Below are 5,436 nucleotides of genomic sequence, written 5' to 3'. Positions count from 1 at the left end.
TTTGGAAGATTGATTAAAACCCTTGATTTTTAAAAATTCTTAATTTTAAATTATTTTGGAGAAATGATCCCCTTTGATAATGTTGCACAGAGTAACACGAACTAAAGGATATTGCATTGTGCCATTCTACAATTCTGTCCAAGAAAATGTGTCTTCTCTCTCCATGCCAAATCAGCTCCCTAACATGCTTTGGACTAAGAATTTGTGCATTGTTGCAATTAATCATAAATTCTGTTAATTTTAAGATAATTATTTTTATTATATACTTTGAAATTTGCTCCTTATTATAAGAGAGTTAATTCACTTTGACCCTTACACTTTATTCCTCAGGTAGAGAATGTGTGTGCCAGTTCAGCGGACATGAAGACATTTGAATTCAGCTAAGTCAGGTTCAGTCATCTCGAAACTGCTCCCCTGAGTAGCTAACACACTGCTTAACTGATTAACTAGAACTAGAGGAAGTTAATCTGGAATTTGCCAAGGACTGGGTGGAGTTCTTAGATAAGAACTCCAAGATGATATGAAAGTTCATGTTCTTTTTCGATTGGAAAACAGCAAAAGCTTTACTAATCTAAAAAAGAAAAAAAAATAAAAACTTTCCCTAGATAGAGATAAAATCCTGATAAACATGATAGAGAAGGAAAAAGGAATAATAACTTTTTAAAACTAGCTTTAGATGTAGATGAGCTCAGAATGTGTATGTTTTTGTTTTTATTTCAAAATGTGTTTGTTTCTATTTCAAGCTGTTGCTTCCTCTCATAGGCTGTGCAGTACCAAACGGTTGGTTTTGTGCTTTTTCCCCGCCCTGCAATGCTGGGTCCCCAAATTTGACCCTGTTGCTTTTTATGTTATTACCAGTTATATCCAGAGGGGTGGGAGTGTACATTGATCAGGGCTTTTTAGAATAAATCTTGTAGGTCTGAAGAGCTGAGAGTTCTATGGGAAATAAGGGCTAAACAGGATTTATAAATCCAGGTGTGTTGCTGCTGTGGTCTTCAGCCTTCCCCTGACAAGAATGGAAATTGAGAAGTTAGTTCAAGAAATAGAAAGTAAAACTGTTAAAGCTGTTTGAAAGAAAACGACTCGGGGGTTGATTTTCACAGGATCTGTGTTGGGTCACTGCCCTCTGTCGGCTCCCCTGGATAGTGCAATGGGTGGGACAGAGACCCTGAGGGGTCCTTTTGTTGGTTTTCTTACTGGTACAGAATTCAAATGCTAGAAACTTCTTGAGACCCCAAGGTGAGAATTGTGACTTCAAAGCCTCCCTCTTGCTGGGGTTACAGGCACCGCCCTTATGGGGAGATAGCATGGTTGTTTACCTGGAAAATGTCACAATAGAAGGCCATGTATTAGGTAGAAATGTTACTTAGATGTTAACTTGGTCAGTGAACTCCTTTTCTAACTTCCCCAGACCTCTTTTCATGCCAGGAGACAGTTGTAAAGAGAAAAGAGTACTGCTCTTCTCTAAGTCTAAAGGTGTTCATTCCAGTTACAGCACTGCTGCTTGTGAGCTGGGGGCCCTGGGGTGAGTCATTCAGCTTCCTGCTCGCCTGTTTCTCCGCCACCTCTTGGGTGGTAGTAAGGACCAAATGAAATGTGTGTGGAGGTGGTTTGCCCTTGCAGTCATAAAGCATGGGTATTAGTAATAAGAGTAAGAATACAGACATCATTTTCTCATTCAAAGGACTGAGGATTGGAAAGTAAAAGGAATCACCCTGGGTTTCCGGCTGCCTCCACTTTTGAGGTCCTGGGAGGAATTCTGACCTAAAGAGAATAGACTCTGGAGTCAGACAGACATGGATACAAACACCATCACTGTGGCCCTTGCAGATCACTTATGTGCTCTATGCTTCTATTCTGTTGGCCAAGTGAGGACAGTGTGGATGCAATAAATAAATTACATCTCTAAACTTCATCACAGAGACCAGAGTTACAAGAAACACTTGTCATCCAAGGATAAATGGTAGCAGCAAAAGGTCAAAGTGAATTAACTCTCTTATAATAAGGAGCAAATTTCAAAGTATATAATAAAAATAATTATCTTAAAGTTAATAGAATTTATGATTAATTGCAACAATGCACAAATTCTTAGTCCAAAGAATGTTAGGGAGCTGATTTGGCATGGAGAGAGAAGACACATTTTCTTGGACAAAATTGTAGAATGGCACAATGCAGTATCCTTTAGTTCATGTTACTCTGTGCAACACTATCAAAGGGGATCATTTTTTCAAAATAATTTAAAATTAAGAATTTTTAAAAATCAAGGGTTTTAATCAATCTTCCAAAGAGATTTTTAAAAATTCTTTGGTATTTAAGCCAGTACCTTTTGGAATCATTTATTGTGTCATCATCCTTACACATTTTCTCTTCTTTTATTCTTCAGTTTTTACCTAGTCTCTTGATATGTGAATATACATGAGATTGGAACAGTTCTCCAACTTCACTTTTATCAATGTCATGAAATTCTGCTTTTGCAAGAATTGCAATTTCATTTTGCCACCTAGTTGCTTTGCATTGTCAGATGTTTATGTTATATAATAAGTAAGAGACAGACTGTAAAATTTTGATTGGTTGATCAAGGATAGTCATTCAAGCAAAGATGGGAAGGTTGAGAGATGAGAAACAGTTATCCCAGGTTGGGGGACAGTATTGACAGGGAGGTGACAAAAGTGAGCCTCCTGAAATGTTGGAAATGTTTTATATTTTGACATGGGTGGTGGTTACATGGGTGTATGTAAAAATTAACTGATCTAGACTCTTAAGATGCGTATACTTTGTGTGTAAATTAAACGTATAGGTGTAATTTATATGTTATACATGTTACATTTTACATATACATATAACTATATATAATAAAGGAAAAAGCTAGCAGTGAGTAAAAATTCTGTTGCTGAGGAACCTAGACCTTCAGATGCAAATATTTTTAATTTTTAACAAAGTATCTATATTTCACTAGGGACAGAAAAGCCTAAAAATATTATCTTTGGATTTAAAAAAGGCTGAAAAGACATTTAACAAAATGTTAGGGAATTCCCTGGTGGTCCAGTGGTTAGGAATCTGCGCTTTTGCTGCAGAGGGCTCAGGTTCAATCCCTGGTCGGGGAACTAAGATCCCACAAGCCGTGCGGCACAGCCAAAAAAAACAAAAGAAAATGTTAATAATGGGATTGTGTGTTATTTTTATGGTCTTCTTTATACTTTTCAATATTTTTTCAATTTTCTATGATGAGCCTGTCAATTTAAAATCAGAAAAATATATGCAAATGATCTTTAAAGGATCTGCTATGTTAACTAAAGTAGTATCTCATTTAATTCCAATTCATTGAGTTATAGTATTAACATTAAATAAGGTTCTTTTGTGCACTTTTTTTAATAAAGGAGAGAATTGAATATTAGGTCTCTTTGGGCTAATACTAGTTTGGACAATAGACACTGAAGGTATATACTTTTTCTTTTATTAAGACCATGTGGAAGGTTGTGTCTTTCTTGCTTTATGTGAAAGTAGTGTAGCTTGGTGTGGGCTCATGACTGACTGCTTGAGTTTGTAGACTCAACTCTGCCATTTTCTAGTCCGTTGACTGTAGGCAACTGATTTACTCCCTTTAATTTTCAGTTTCCTCTGAATTAGGGGTGATAATAGTATCCATATCAAGAGGGTTATTTAAAAAATCAAAGTAAATTTTATCATCATTGCTATAATATGATTAGATTGTTTTTGCTCTACATCTAGTAGTTATATTGTTTAAGCAGAATTTTTTTTTTTTTTTAAAGAAGATGTTGGGGGTAGGAGTTTATAAATTTATTTATTTCTTTATTTTTGCTGTGTTGGGTCTTCGTTTCTGTGTGAGGGCTTTCTCTAGTTGTGGCAAGCGGGGGCCACGCTTCATCGCGGTGCGTGGGCCTCTCACTATCGTGGCCTCTCTTGTTGCGGAGCACAGGCTCCAGACGTGCAGGCTCAGTAGTTGTGGCTCACAGGCCTAGTTGCTCCGCGGCATGTGGGATCCTCCCCGACCAGGGCTCGAACCCGTGCCCCCTGCATTGGCAGGCAGATTCTCAACTACTGTGCCACCAGGGAAGCCCCCAAGCAGAATTTTGAGGGATGTTTTTACATTAAAAATGAATTAGTGTTCTGAGCTCTCAAAAATTGAATAGCATAGTGCTAACCAACTGATCTTCCACTCTACACTGGAAATCAGTAATCATCTGCATTGTCTAATCCTCATAAGGACTCTGTGAAGTAGGCAGAGTAGTACTCCCATTTCACATATATTGACACTGAGACCCAAAGAGGGAAAAGGAGCCCCCAGAAGACAAGGAAGAGCCCAGAGTTGAGATTTTCTGACTCACAGACCTGGCAGCACCTGCTCCACCGTGTCATACTGGCCATGGTATGCACAGGGCAATTTCTTTCTGGTCGAATTTAACCTTTAATTCCTATATGCTTCTCTGGTTTCTCCTTTGATCAGGGCTGGGTCCATCATCCCATTCCAATCATCCATGCTTTTCCCATCAACCAGCTGTGCTGGTCAGTGAACTTTCCCACTTACACATGTGGGCACATAGTGGCCCTTTGCTGAAGTGTCTGCCAACCTTCAATGCTAAAATCACATTCTTCACCTTTCATATAGTGTATCTTAATTTACTGCATGCAGTACGCTGTTTAAATTTTAGCCTGTTTTAAATCCTGAAAACCATTTGTTCTCCCTCATATGCCTATACATATAAAGCTGTTTTGCATTTCAGTTATTTGGCTAATTGTCTTCCCCCTATGCTTCTATTATTTATCTTAAAACCTCTTATAGTACCCAGCATAATGGCTCAAAAATGGAAGATAACTAATGGATGTGTATTGAATAAATGAATAATAAATAAATGAGTTAATGATGTAGCAGGCAAATAGGTACACATTTTTAATATATATTTACAAAATGAGCTTGGGGGAATACATCATAATGCACAGAAACACCTCCCCTTGTTGGGATATTTGAATGTAGCCAGCGACTTGCAGATTCAGCTTGCATTTCACTCATCAACAATTTTTTGAGCTTTTAAAAATAGGATTCTTTCTCACTTGTCCTTGGGTCTGATCTCATTAATATCCTGGAAATGAATTTGCTCTCCTTTATGTGCACATTTACTCTTACAGCCACAGAGATAGGGCAGTCACAGAAAATCCCCTGAATGTCAAATAGGTCAGAGAGCCAAGGCCAGGGCCCGTTGGTGGCAGATAGGCAGCCAACCTTTTCCCAGGTGGGTCAGGATGCTCCTGCCCAGGGCAACATCCTAATCAACTGGTTTGTTTCACAGATTCCTCAATACAATTTAGGCGACTGGTTGGAAAACCCTCTTAGGTATGGCACAGTTGATTATACTATCTAATTCAAAATGTGGTCTTAGAAATTGGATGAATTATCCATTTTTTTTTTTTTTTTTTTTA

General features: G+C 38.0%; 1 non-coding gene across 1 annotated transcript; it reads left to right on the top strand.

Annotated features, from left to right (window-relative positions):
• Window positions 1-3,031: 3,031 nt before the first annotated feature.
• Window positions 3,032-3,104, top strand: TRNAK-UUU (transfer RNA lysine (anticodon UUU)). Its single transcript has one exon. It is a non-coding gene; the product is annotated as a tRNA-Lys (tRNA).
• Window positions 3,105-5,436: the final 2,332 nt, after the last annotated feature.

This window comes from Lipotes vexillifer, unplaced genomic scaffold (genome assembly GCF_000442215.2).
Source record: "Lipotes vexillifer unplaced genomic scaffold, Lipotes_vexillifer_v1.1 scaffold37, whole genome shotgun sequence".
NCBI lineage: Eukaryota > Metazoa > Chordata > Mammalia > Artiodactyla > Lipotidae > Lipotes > Lipotes vexillifer.
The sequence above is the reverse complement of the archived record's forward strand: the minus strand, read 5'-3'. Positions and strand labels throughout refer to the sequence as shown.